The sequence below is a fragment of the Tachyglossus aculeatus genome, chromosome 1 (genome assembly GCF_015852505.1).
Source record: "Tachyglossus aculeatus isolate mTacAcu1 chromosome 1, mTacAcu1.pri, whole genome shotgun sequence".
Lineage (NCBI taxonomy): Eukaryota > Metazoa > Chordata > Mammalia > Monotremata > Tachyglossidae > Tachyglossus > Tachyglossus aculeatus.
In genome coordinates this window covers 85,689,420-85,704,408 of record NC_052066.1, presented here as the reverse complement: position 1 = coordinate 85,704,408, position 14,989 = coordinate 85,689,420, and the positions used below count along the sequence as shown (strand labels likewise).

General features: G+C 42.6%; 1 non-coding gene across 1 annotated transcript; it reads left to right on the top strand.

Moving 5' to 3' along the window:
- Positions 1-14,416: 14,416 nt before the first annotated feature.
- LOC119937553 lies at positions 14,417-14,553 on the top strand. The gene has a single exon (XR_005454155.1). It is a non-coding gene; the product is annotated as a small nucleolar RNA SNORA7 (small nucleolar RNA).
- Positions 14,554-14,989: the final 436 nt, after the last annotated feature.

The window sequence follows — 14,989 nt, the reverse complement described above, 5'->3', positions numbered from 1 at the left end:
ATATTTACCTCAGTTCTTGGTACAATGCTCAGCATATAGTAATGGTTAAAAATACCATAATTATTATTATTCCCTTTATTAGGCCCAGTTCATTCTCAGCAATGCTTATTACTCAAGGGGTGGGAAGGTGAGTGATACTTGTCCTACATCTTAATGTGCCAGTTTCTTTCTGAGGCAATAGTATCCATTATTAGGAAAATCAATTATTTCCACATTTCTGTTAGACTCAGAAAGAAATGACACAAGAGCTGCCTTTCTCAATTCTAAAAATGTTTGCCTCATTTATTTGTCTCAAGGATACAGGTACTATTTTCCCATTATTTCTAGATTGTGAGACACTAAAGTATTTCTCTCCAGTCATGTTACACTTTTTTGTTTACCCTTTCTCTCTAGTTGTCTTCCTTGGTAATCTCTCACTGTGCTGCATGTGTTTCCTGCTAGAAAAGTGCCTAGTAGGTAACGCTACAGAACCAAAATCTATTTCTCCTTTACACAGCCATAGTGTAGACTGCCCAAGCCATCCTTCTCTCACCATTCCATTCTTAAGAAAAACCATGGTATGAGGATGGAGAAGAGTATTTTCATTTTGGAACTTCTTCAAATCTTGGTATCTTTATGGTCCCAGACTGACTCCTTACTCTGTCGGAACAACCATCAACTGCCATCTGGCTTTTATTTTACATTTCTGCAAATGTACTTTTTCTTTCAGATGAAAGCTCACTTGGAAAACAAAGTGAACAGGCTCAGATAAAACTCACTAGCACAAATTTTATTAGTCAAGGAGAGCTACCCACAAAGCAGTAATTCCTTTCGAACAGATCCTGTGACTGGCTGCAGCCACTTGAAATTGTTCTTACGTCCATGTCTGTGTTTCAGGCCCTTTGACAATATAGCATTTCCTACATCATTTTCCCCTGGTCCAAACTGGTCCAGAGGTGAAGCACCAGAAGTTGTACTAAAACCCAGTAGTTGTCACAGGCGAGTTGCAGCGCCAAACTCTTTGCGTTGTAAACTCCCTTTTTAAATTCCTTTTTTTTATTAGCCTGATTAACTCTTCACAATTTATCTTATGCTTTGCCTATCTTGCCTTAAGTCTTTCAATTTTCTTTCCCTCTCTCAGGGGAAGCTGGGTAAAGTAAAAATGTTTTGACGTCAATTTGGTGACCCGATGACTAACAGCTCAAATGTCCAAAATACCATCTGCACAGTTAGAAGTGGCATCTGGGGCACAGAGAAGTGAAGTGACTTCCCCAAGGTCACCCAGCAGATAGGTGGCAGAGCCAGTGTTAGAACCCAGGTCCTTCTGACTTCCGGCCATGGGGTCTAAACACTAAGCCCCACTACTCATTTCTACTAATTACTATTTCTTACTACTACCTTGACAAAATAATAATAATAATGGCATTTATTAAGCACTTACTATGTGCAAAGCACTGTTCTAAGCGCTGGGGGGATACAAGGTTATCAGGTTGTCCCACATGGGGCTCACAGTCTTAATCCCCATTTTACAGATGAGGTAACTGAGGCCCAGAGAAGTTAAGTGACTTGCCCAAAGTCACACAGCTGACAAGTGGCGGAGCCGGGATTTGAACCCATGACCTCTGGCTCCAAATCCTGTGTCCTTTCCACTGAGCCACGCTGCTTCTCCACTCCTACCTCTACTAAATAAGCAGCATGGTCTAGTGGAAAGAGTCTGGGCCTCGGAGTCAAGGCACCTGGCTTCTAATCCCAGTTCTGCCACTGACTTGGTGTGACCTTGGGCAAGTTGCTTCACTTCTCTGTGCCTCAGTTTCCTCCTCTGTAAAATGGGAATGCCATCCCTGTCCTCCCTCTTGATTAGCCTGAGTGGCCCCTGTGGGACGGGGCCTGGATCAGAAGGTCATGTGTTCTTACCCTGGCTCTGCCATTTGTCTGCTATGTGATCTTGGGCAAGTCTCTTAACTTCTCTGGGCCTCAGTTCCCTCATCTGTAAAATGGGGATTAAGACTGTGAGCCCCCCTTGGGACAGATACTGTGTCCAACCCATTTTGTATGTACCCCAGCACTTAAAACAATGCCTGGTACACAGTAAGCATTCAATAAGTACCACAGTTAGCATTATTATTATGCAGGGATTTCATGCCCATGTGGCCAGAATTGATTTTAAATCCAAATTTGTAAACTTTTTCCAGTGGTGAGTAGCAGCTTGATCAACTGTCAACTTCCTTGGGAAGTCTAACAGTCCACTATCACTGGATGCTCTATCTCCCCTGCATTTATGATTCCAAAATCTGAGTGATCTTGGCAATGATCCAGATTTTCACCTCATCAATTTGGGACAAATGGATGTTCTCTTGGTAGATTAACCTTTCAGATGGAAAAACTTCTGTAAGAATTTGCATTCCAAATGGGACTAGAGGTGGCTGATTTGAAGCACAGTGAGCGAAGGAGGTGCGAGAGAAGAGGGAGATCTACTAGCGTCATTCAGTGGCAAAGTACAGGACATTGAACTCGAGCTAAATTCAGTTATGGAAAAGGGTGGACCTAACTTTAGTAAGAATAATAGTATTTGTTGAGCGCTTACTCTGTGCCAAGCACCCAGTGATACACTAATATCATCAGAAAGATTCTGCTGCTGAAGTGAACTTGCAGTGGGATCTTTGGCCCTCTTTTTCAGGGTACATTGGGTCTCTTGGAAAGGTCATCTGTTCCTGTGATTTCAATTTCCTCCTTATGGAGGAAATTGCTTGTGCTACAAGAGTTCATGGCTCACCCAGCATATTGTTGTGCTGAAGATCCTGGTCAGATGCCAGGAATTAATCAATTGGTGGTATTTGTTGACTGCTTGCTGTACGCATAGTTCTTGGGAAAGTTCAGTGCAGTAGAGTTGGTAGACATAATCCCTACCCACTGGGAGTTTACAGTCTATAGTGGAAGAAAGACATTACAAATAAGGGAAATAGAGTGTGAGGTTAAGTGCTGTGGGGCTGGGGTGGTATATTATAATTGTGGTATTTTTAAGCACTTACTATGTGCCAGGCACTGTACTAAGTGCTGGAGTGGACACAAGCAAACCAGGTTGGACACAGTCCCTGTCCCACGTGGGGCTCACAGTCTTAGTCCCCATTTTTACAGATGAGGTAACAGGCATAGAGAATAATAATAATAATAATAAGTGCATTTATTAAGCACTTACTATGTGCAAAGCACTGTTCTAAGAGCTAGGAAGGCTACAAGGTGATCAGGTTGTCCCATGGGGGGCTCACAGTCTTCATCCCCATTTTACAGATGAGGTAACTGAGGCACAGAGAAGTGAAATGACTTGCCCAAGGCCACACAGCAGACAAGTGGCAGAGCAGGGATTGGAACCCCTGACCTTCTAACTCCCAATCACTATGCCATGGTGCTGAAAAGGTACATAGGTGATGTAGAAGGGTGGATGGGTAGGAGAAGTGAAAGCTTAGTCAGGGAAGACCACTTGGAGGACATGCCATTTTAGGATGGTTCCTAAAATCAGGAAAAGCAGTGGAGGAAGACTGAATGTGGTACAGGGGGATGGAAAATAGGTTTCCTTCAGACGTGTGCTTATAGTGCTTGCTATGCTCCCCACATCTTAACCCAGGTGCTGCCAATGAAGGGCCTCTATCTACAGGAAGGAGGTCCCTCTGAGTTTTTTCCTGCCACACACACCTCTTTGACCCCTGTGAAAATCAGCCAATGGTTAAGCAAGAGATTCACATGGCTGAAAGGAACAATTCTAAAGCCTAAGCATTTCCAAAATTAAAGACAAGGAAAAAATAGCACTAATGGAGAATGGAGTTTTGAAAGATAGTCAAGTGAGTTTAGAAAAGATTTTCACCACCAATAAAAATCAGTTTAACCTGCTGAAATTCCATGCAACCCTACACCCTCAAGAAATGAGCTTGTTAGTCCCAGTTTATGGTAAATGATGCAAATCAGAAACAGAACTCAATATTGTCACAGGTGAAAAATCGGTGCTTTAATGCCATGAAGCTCCAATAAAATGTGGAAACATTTACATTCCAGTCCAGTTATGTTCCTAATGTGCAAGACTGTATGTTACCAAATGTTAAAAATTTCCAATAGGTCATATTTAGAATTATCTTTTCCCATTAAAGTACCTTAGAGAAAGTAGTTCTGATTTCACTTTGGACCCACATCTACATTTAAGGCAGCAAAGACACATTGTCCCCAGTGAAGTGTGTTAAATATTTTTTTTATTCTCACAATAAAACACAATGAAAGGCTTTTGTCTCCAGGTTCCTACAGGTTTCAGTAACAAGTATCTCCAAGTGCATTACCACTTAGACGTGTCCTGTTAATGCATGAATCTGCAAAGTGGAGCTGACACCAAGTTAAAAGTGGTAGGAACTGAAATTGATTCTCTTGGGAATAGAATAGAAAAAAGACATTTTATAACTATTTTCAAGTGTTTACAGGTTTTCACAAGAGCCCCGACCTTGCACCTTTCATACAAGATTGCTGGAATCCATAGGACAGAGGTTGGAGGAGGTAACTGGAGGGTGATCCTGGGTCTGTTGGTCCTGATTATAGACCTGATTGACAGGAACACCTAGTCAACTGGGAGTTGATGGATGTTGCCTCTGACCCAATCCCCTGGAAAACTACTCCTTTTACTTGTCCTTAGGGTCATCCCTAATCAGTGGTAAACTGAGGGAAGGAGGCTATTCAGTCCATTCTGTCCACCAGGAAAAGAGGATGTTCTTTCCATTCTGCACAGTAGGAAAGGGGGCTATTCTAAGTGGGGAGAGGTAAACAAGGAGGGAAGGCTAGGAATGGACCTTTGGTAACCTCCACAATTTGGTGGGGAGGAACACAAAATACCCACCCTGGATGCCACATCCCACAAGGGTCGGGCTTCTGAAATCTTTTTGGATTGCAAGCCCTATCAGGGACAGGATTGATGTGAAACTCCCCCATGAGTATCTTTTCCCAGCATTTAGTATGGTGCTATGCACACAGTATGCATTTAATGCACTTAGTATTAAAGGAGGAGAACTTTCTGTTAGTCATATGGGAAAACGTCCCAGTAACAGGATGATTACCAGACATTCCAGGAACATTAAAGATATATTACATAATGGAAAGTGACTGGGCTTGGGAGTCAGAGGACCTGGATTCTAACCCTAGCTTTGCCTCTTGTCTACTGTGTGACTTTGGGCAAGTCACTTAATTTCTCTGGGCCTCAATTTCCTGATCTTTAAATGGGGGTTAACTACCTGATATCCCTCCCCCTAAGATGGGTGATACCTGTGTGGTACTAGGACTGTCTGATCTGATTGGTTATCTATCTGATTATCTTGTATCTACTCGGGTACTTAGTATAGTGCTTGAAAGATTAAACCAATGGTGACTTCCCACACTGAGCCCCTTCCTTCCTCTCCCCCTCGTCCCCCTCTCCATCCCCCGCATCTTACCTCCTTCCCTTCCCCACAGCACCTGTATATATGTATATATGTTGGTACATATTTATTACTCTATTTTACTTGTACCTATCTATTCTATTTATTTTATTTTGTTATTATGTTTGGTTTTGTTCTCTGTCTCCCCCTTCTAGACTGTGAGCCCACTGTTGGGTAGGGACTGTCTCTATATGTTGCCAGCTTGTACTTCCCAAGTGCTTAGTACAGTGCTCTGCACACAGTAAGTGCTCAATAAATACGATTGATTGATTTTGTCCAAAGCACGGTAATGCATTGTAGGGTTATGTACACCTTCTCTTCTTCTCCCACCCATTCTGTCCAGCAGGGAAGGAGGCTGTTCTGTCCATCCTTTATAGCAGGGAAGGAGGATGTTCTGTCTACTCTGTCCAGCAGAGAAGGAGGCTTTTCCATCCATTATTTCCAGAGGGAAGGAGGCTATTTAGTCCATTCTGCCCAGCAGGAAAAGATGTTCTGTCCATTCTGCACAGTTGGAAAGGGGGCTATTCTAAGTGGGGAGAGGTAGAACCACCAACCTCCAGACAAAGAGGAGAGGATATGCAGTTGTTGCAGTAGGGAATCTAAGGATTCCCACCTTTAAGAGCTCTTAATTTTGTTATTGTTGTTGTAGTTTGAATCTTCTGTTTTGTTGTTTGAAATCTGTTACCCATGTTTTTAATTGGGTTTTTTGATTGGATCTATATTTGATCTGTTTTATTTTTATTTAACCCAGTCTTTAGCACAGTGGTTGGCATGTAATAACAACTTAATACATAAAGAGAAGCAACATAGCCTAGTGAAAAGAGCAGCAACGTGGTGCAATGGATAGAGCACAGGCATAGAGTCAGAAGGGCATGAATTCAAATTCTACCTCCACCACTTGTCTTCTGTGTGACCTTGGGCAAGTCACTTCACCTCTTTGTGCCTCAGTTACCTCATCTGTAAAATGGGAATTGGGACTGAGTCCCAAGTGGGGCAGGGACTGTGTCCAGCCTGATTTGCTTGTAGCTACTACTGTGTTTAGTATAGTGTTAATGTTTAGGGAAGTAGCGTGGCTCAGTGGAAAAAACCTGGGCTTTGGAGTCAGAGGTCATGAGTTCAAATCCCAGCTCTGCCACTTGTCAGCTGTGTGACTTTGGGCAAGTCATTTCACTTCTCTGTGCCTGTTACCTCATCTGTAAAATGGGGATTAAGACTGTGAGCCCCCCGTGAGACAACCTGATCACATTGTTACCTCCCCAGGGCTTTGCGCATAGTAAGTGCTTAATAAATGCCATCATTATCATTATTATTATTGTAACAGTGTCTGGCACCCAGTAAGCACTTAACAAATACTACTATTGTTTATTATTATTATTATTATTATTATTATTATTATTATTATTATTATTATTATTATTATTATTATTATTATTCTGGCCCCACTATTAGTGACCTTGGACAAGTCACTTCTCTATGCCTGTTACCTCATCTGAAAAATGAGTATTAAGACAGTGAGCCCTATGTGGGACATGAACTGTGTCCAACTTGATTACCTTATGTCTACTCCAGTGCTTAGTACAGTGACTAGCACATAGTAAGCACTTAACAAATACTTTATTTTTTAAATTACTAACTATTCTCAAAAGCCCAAGAGTTAATTGATGGGCTGGAAAATAAAGATGTCAGTCTATGCAGTTGTGCTGCCTTGGAATTAAACGATCAGCTAATTATTTAACCTTTAATAAAAATACCAAATTATTTTACCATAATCTTTGAACCTTAAAAACTAGGTTTGACAGAGAAATAAAAGGTTAGGGTTGAAGTGTGTATTAGAGTGCCACAAAGTAAGAAATGTCTTTGTTCATTAGAATTTTTTGGAGGGTTGGTTAGTCTTAAGGTTTAATGAGGTTTTTTTAAGTTTCTGCTCTGCCCTGACTGCAGTTAGTGCATTTCCCTGACAAAGACTGAACTTTTAACAATAGGTGGAACACAGTCAAGTACAGTTCATCAGAGAAGTACATTTTATGCCTCACTTGATAGTTTTTTTTCTTTGGGTTCTGTCAGATTTTTCTCTTCAGGTTTCCATTGCAGTTAAAAATAAAAAGCACTCCAGAAGTTATTTGAAGTTATGTCTTCAGATCCTTTCCAGCTGAACTAGGCAAGGCTCTTTGTTCCTCTTCTCCCTGCACCAGGCAGGTCCCTGGCTTTCCGCACTCGGAACTCACTCCCCTGCCACTGCCTGCGGCAATAGATTCCACCGCCACTGAAGACGTTATGTTGCCAACTTGTACTTCCCAAGTGCTTAGTACAGTGCTCTGCACACAGTAAGCGCTCAATAAATACGAATGAATGAATGAATGTTATCGCCCCTACAGCTCCAAAGCCCCACGGCAGCAAAGTTGCCAGGCCTGGATAGGCAGGAAGGAAAGCAAAAAATAATGGTGACTGCCTCTGCAGACCTCTCCACCCCAAGTCCCGCAGGTCGTCTCTTGAGCCCCAGGAGGTGGTGATGTTAGAGGATTGAGGGAGGAGGCTGAGTCCCCACCTCTTCCATTGCCAGCTTTCTCCACCCTGAACTTGCTCCTTCTATTCTCCTGCTCTCCTTCCTCCTAGTCTCCCCAGAGCTCCATCAGCAGCTCCAATGCAACAGACCTTATCTCCCCCTTACCTCTAAACCAGTAAGGGGAAGGTAGGGAAAGGAGGAAAAACTAGATGACAGATGAAAAGGCTTCCCCAAGTCATCACCTTAGGACAGGGTCCAGGAAACAACATGTCTTAGAATATAGGATCCTGAGACTGTGAGCCCACTGTTGGGAAGGGAATGTCTCTATATGTTGCCAACTTGTACTTCCCAAGTGCTTAGTACAGTGCTCTGCACACAGTAAGTGCTCAATAAATACGATTGATTGACTGATTGGGAGACAGAAGGATGGCCTAGCAGAAAGAGCACGGGCCTGGGAGATAGAGGTCATGGGTTCTAATCCTAGCTCTGCCACATGTCTACTTTGTGACCTTGGGGAAGTCATTTAACTTCTCTGTGCCTCAATTACCTCATCTGTAAAATGGGGATCAGGATTGTGAGCCCCATGAGGGGCAAGGATTGTGTAAAACCTGATTACCTTGTATCTACCCTGGCACTTAGAACAGTGCTTGGCACATAGTAAGTGGTTAAATACCACAATTATTATTATTAAAGATATGGGTTCTAATTCTGGCTCTGCCACTTGCTTGCCATGTGAGTCTGGGCAAGTCACTTCACTTTTCTGTCCCTCAATTACCTCATCTGTAAAATGGGGATCAAGATTGTGAGTCCCATGAAGGAAAATGATTGTGTAAACCCTGATTACCTTGTATCTACCCTATCTACCCTGGTGCTTGGAACAGTGCTTGGCACATAGTAAGTGCTTAACAAATACCACAATTATTATTATTAAAGTTCTGGGTTCTAATCCTGGCTCTGACACTTGCCTGCTGTGTGACCCTGGGCAAGTCACTTCAGTTTTCTATGCCTGTTACCTCATCTGTAAAATGGGGATTAAAATTTTGTGAGCTCTATGTGGAACAGGGACTGTGTCCAACCTGATTAACTTATATCTACCCCAGCATTTAGAACAGTGCCTGGCAAATAATAAGCACTTAACAGATACCATTTAAAAAAAACTGCAAGAAGCAGGCTAACTTGGCTAAGAAGGATGGAGCTAGCCTACTTCCCAGTCAAATTGTACAGAGCAGATATTTAATCTGATTTTAATTAGAAAATAAATGATCCTTATCCCTAGGCAACTGTTTTTTTTAATGATGCCTCTACAGTTTACATGAGCCAACCAAGAAATGATCAGTTGGAAACTTCTCTTCAGTTTAAACTGTTCCATTCACTGACTTGCTCTGACACCGTTCCACTGTTGGAAACTACTGTGTTTGTGTCTTCATGCTCTGATCTCTCTGTGACTGCTCAAGAGTGCTGCTAAGTCATATACTGGGGTGGTTTTGTATTCCCATCTCACAAAAAATAAGGGGACGGTCACAGAGAAGACCCTAAGGGAGCCACCATTACATTCCATTAAAACTGCACATTAGCCACCTTGAAGTAGTGTCTGGGGGTATTTTAAGATGAATTGGAATCCGAACAAGTTTTGCCAAATCATTTCACTCCAAACCCCTCAAGGTCTTCACCCTTAGGAGTCACATATCAAGGCCAGCCTATTCTCATTAGCTGTTTTTACTGACCATAGCACAGTTGAGATAACGTGATCTAGTGCTTAGTGGCTATAGAAAATGCCTGGTGAAGATTGACTTGGAATCATCTGGCTGTCTGCCTCCACACCTGTCCCTCGTTTGAATTCCAGCTCCAAAATGAATCACTGGCATCATAAAACCCTGCTGACCATCCTAAACCTAAATGTTGCTTGAAAGTACAATGAGAATTTCATTTGGGAAGCAGCATGGACTAGTGGAAAGAGCATGGGCTTGAGAGTCATAAGACCTAGGTTCTAATCCCAGATCTGCCACTTGACTGCTATGTGACCTTGAGAAAGTCATTTAACTTCTCTCTGCCTCAGTTTCCTCATCTGTATAATGGGGATTCAATGCTTGTTCCCCCTCCTATTTAGACTGAATCTCTTGTGGGGCAGGGACTCTTTCTGAGCTGCATATACAGTGTGTATTTCAGTGCTTGATGCATAGTATGCACTTAAATATTATTATTGTAATTATTACCATAGAAATTGCTCTTTCAGGATAGAAGTTCAATAACAGGCCAGAAATAACAAACAGCCATAGAAAGCACAGTGAACTGTCATTTGACAGATGTTGAAGAGTAACTGGAATAGGTGCTCTTTAGGGATTAGTAACACTTAATTTTTACATCCTGTTCATGTTACTTTACGTTGTCTAAGATGTCAGGAAAATGATTGGAAAATGGTGAATTCATTCCCTTGAGAAAGCCTATTACTACTTTGAACAAAACCCTTTAATGTTGTCTATCTTCTCTAGTAACTGTACAATCCCTACTCAGCAATTCTGAAATTCCTCTATCAAACCACAACCTCCTCATCTGCGCTCTCTTCCATATACGCACCCCTCACAAATCTGTTTTTTTCCCGTACAAAAGCGTAGCTTCTTTTGCCCTCCTCTGGTTTTCTACAGCCATCCTACCGCATGTGGTCTCTATGCCCAAAATACTTTCTCTTGAAGCCCAAGTCGACACACTCAACACTACTCTCTCCACTGAACTGAATCCCCTTGTTCTTTGTCCCTCCGCCAGGTTCATATGCTGAGAAGCAACGTGGCTCAGTGGAAAGAGCACGGGCTTTGGAGTCAGAGGTCATGGGTTCGAATCCCGACTCCGCCACATGTCTGCTGTGACCTTGGGCAAGTCACTTAACTTCTCTGAGCCTCAGTTACCTCATCTGTAAAATGGGGATTTAGACTGTGAACCCCACATGGGACAACCTGATCACTTTGTATCCCCCCCAGCGCTTAGAACAGTGCTTTGCACATAGTAAGCGTTTAACAAATGCCAACATTATTATTATAACTCTAGCCCACAACACTGAATAACTTCCACAGTACACTTCCACTTCTGTGCCCTATCTGTGAAGCACCGTTGGAGGAAATCCAGACACCTCTCTGACATTTTCCATCTTAAAATTAATTCTCATCTGCTTCAATTCAGCCCTCTCCGCTACCAGACAACAATACTTCTTCTTAATGATTATGGTATTTAAGCGCTTACTATCTGCCAAGCACTGTTATAAGCTCTGGAGCAGATACAAGATAATCCAATTGTCCCATGTGGGACTCACAGTCTTCATCCCCATTTTACAGATGAGGTAACTGAGGCACAGATAAATTAAATGGCTTGCCCAAGGTCACACAGCAGACAAGTGGTGGAGTCAGGATTAGAACCCACATCCTCTAACTCCCAACCCCGTGCTCTTTCCACTAAGCCATGCTTAATTGACTCCCATACTCACTAAACTGACCAGCTGTTTCAGATTTTTAGCTTCCTCCTCAAACCTCCTGTCCTGCTGCCCTCATCATCTCTTTCCACTAATGACCTGTTCACATATTTTGCCAAAAAATTCAAACCATCAGGTTTGATCTCTCTAAGATCTCCCCTACTCCCTCCAATCCCTGCTCCTCCTCACCCTCTTCTACTCTCCCTTTATTCCCTGCAGTAACTCAAGATGAAATCTCTCACCTCGTCTCTAAATCTAGTCCCTCCACCTGTGCTTCTGACCGCATCCCTGAATACCTTTCTAAACAGGTCAGCCCCTCTTTCTCCCTCCTTGACTGCCATCTTCAACTGTTCACTTTCCAAAGGTTTCTTCCCCCCTGCTTTCAAACATGATATTGTATCCCCTATCCTTTAAAAAAAAAAACTCCAGCAACCCCACAGCTTCTTCCAGTTATAGCCCAATCTCCCTCCTACCATTTCTCTCTATACTTTTTTAGAGAGTTATTTACCCCTGCTGTCTCCAATTTCTCTCCTCAATCCCCTCCAATCTGACGTCTGCCCCCCTTTTTCCATAGAAAAAGCCCTTTAAGGAAACCTAAGGACCTCCACTCTCTCCTAATCCTCCTTGACTAGGAGCCACCTTTCACAATGTAGACCACCCCCTTCTTCTTGAAACTTTATCCAACCTTGAATTCACTGACATTGTCCTCTCTTGGTTCTCCTCCTATCTCTCTGACCACTCATTCTCAGTGTCTTTTATGGGCTCCTCCTCTATCTCCCACCTCCTAACTATGGGGGTCTCTCAAGGCTCAGTTCTGGATCAGAGAGAGAGAGGGAGAGTGTGTACACATATATGCACACACGCAAAAGTAGCACAGGTTCAGTTCTGCAAGCATACTTACTGTAACTGATTCTTAAATCAATAATCAATCAGTGGCATTTATTCAGTGCTTACTACATGCCAAGCACTGTGCTAGACTCTGGGAAGAGAAACAATTCCTGTCCCACAGAATATAGCAGGGAAGGAGGAGGGAATGGGGGGAGGGAATGTTATTCCCATTTCAAATTCAATCAAATATCAAATTATCATGTGCTTCCTTCTTCCATAACTCCACTCTGACCTTACCCTCCCTTTCTGATCTCTTCACCCAGACTCCATCAAAGCTCAGGTTACATCACAGTTGGATTATGGTTACTACCACCTCCTTGGAAGAGATGATTGTGTCAATCTGTCTTCCAAGAGCACTGAGATCTTTAGTTTAAGATAAAACTGCTTTAAAGTTCTCTCTCCTTTTTATAATATTTAAGTGCTTACCATGTGCCAGGCACAGTACTAATTGCTGGGCCAGATTGGACACAATCCATGTCCCACATGGAGCTCATAGTCTTAATCCCCATTTTACAGATGAGGTAACTGAGGCACAGAGAAGCTAAGTGACTTCCCCAAGCCACACAGCAGACAAGAGGCAGAGTCAGGATTAGACCTCAGGTCCTTCTGACTCCCCATCCCCTGCTCTCAAAAGTTTAAAGTTCTCTTGTGTGTGTGCAGTGTCTGAACCACTGCATTGGTTACTACTGCAATGGGCTCAAATAGTTTGCTGAGTAGACATAATCACATATTTTGAGTGCCCTCTCAATACAATGCATGGTGCTAAGCACTTGGGAAGTACAAAGGAAAGAAGTGACAGGTTCTTTGCCCACAAAGAGCCCACACTAGCAGGGAAGACAGAAATAAAAATAATCACAAAGAGGTTCAATTGTGAAGCACAAATTGAAAAAAAATACATGTACTTTGTGGTGTTTATATAAAGATTTTTTTTAGCTTTCTTTTTTTTTCTGAAAAATTGTCATCCTCTCTCTCACAAACTTTAGGGAAATAATTGCTGCTGTCTATCAGGGTCTCTAAGGTCTCCAAATCTTCCATGTTCTTACTGTTAGCCTGATAACAACAACAATAATAATAATAATATTTGTTAAGTGCTTACTATGTGCCAAGCACTGTTCTAAGAGCTGGGGTAGATACAAGGTAATCAGGGTGTCCCACATGGGGCTCACAATCTTAATCCCCATTTTACAGATGAGGTAACAGGCCCAGAGAAGTGAAGTAACTTGCCCAAAGTCACACAGCTGATAAGTGGTAGAGCCAGGATTAGAACCCACTATGTCTGACTCTCAAGCCTGGGTTCTTTATACTAAGCCATGCTGCTTCTCTATGCTGATCTCTCATTTCTCCTACTTCAATTATTTTTAATTGATTCCTCAAATCTCTCCCAGCTATGTCAATCCATCCATCCAAATCAAGACTAACACTCAGTTATGAGCTTCAAGGTACATCCTAGACTGCCCAATTCTTTCTGGCCCATCTCCTCACCTTGTCTCACTCCCTCAGCTTCACCTTCTGACAGGCTAACCTCTGCCTCATTGCCCACTTTTGTTTCTTCCTCCCCCTCTTCCCTTCCCTTCATGTCTCCTCAGTCATTAAATGAGGCCTTCCCAGACTGAGCCCCTTCCTTCCTCTCCCCCTCGTCCCCCTCTCCATCCCCCCCTTCTTACCTCCTTCCCTTCCCCACAGCACCTGTATATATGTATATATGTTTGTACATATTTATTACTCTATTTTACTTGTACATATCTATTCTATTTATTTTATTTTGTTAGTATGTTTGGTTTTGTTCTCTGTCTTCCCCTTTTAGACTGTGAGCCCACTGTTGGGTAGGGACTGTCTCTATATGTTGCCAATTTGTACTTCCCAAGCGCTTAGTACAGTGCTCTGCACATAGTAAGCGCTCAATAAATATGATTGATGATGATGATGATGATTAAATATGTGATCTAGGTCTCACCTTTTCAATAAAACCTCTCCAGCTTGAACACAAGTGAGCCCAGATGCAAAATGGAACCCAAGCCAGTCCATTTTGCTGTTACTGCCTCAAGTATGTGTGCCTCTCTTTGTGTGTATGTACATTCATGAAAATGTGTTTATGTGCTTATTGTGCAAGTGCACTCAGGTATGTGGGTGTATGCACATATTTATCCCCTCTCAAGATCGTACCTGGAGAGTTTCCAGTACTCTACCAGTTTTGGCTATGGGAGGAGAGTCAAGCAGAGGTATACCCATTCTATTTCTAGTTTGGGCAGTGGCTAGCAAGTGGAAGGCAATCTGCTACAGGTCAAGCTCACCTCTGCTGGGCAGCAGCATCGTGGAGAGAGTTGAGGGTAGAGACAAGTTTACTGCGTAGAAGAAGGAAATGGTAAACTACTTCTGTATTTTTACCGAGAGAACTCTACGGCTACACTGCCAGACCAATTGCAGATGGAGATGGTACGTTCTGGGAGAGGTGTTTCCATGGAGTCTCTATGGCTTGCTAACAACTCGACAGCATAAGACAAGACATGCATTTATATCTATACCTTTTCTCTAGTGTTAGAATACATTTGTTTGCCTTGGTTCCCTCTGGGCAGTAAGCTCTTTTCATATAGTATTTACTAAGCACTTACTAGGTGCCAAACATTGTTCCAAGTTCTGTGGTAGGTACAAGTTAATTAGGTCTGACATAGTCCCTGTCCCATATGAGATTCAGAGTCTAAGTAGAGGGGAGAACAGTCA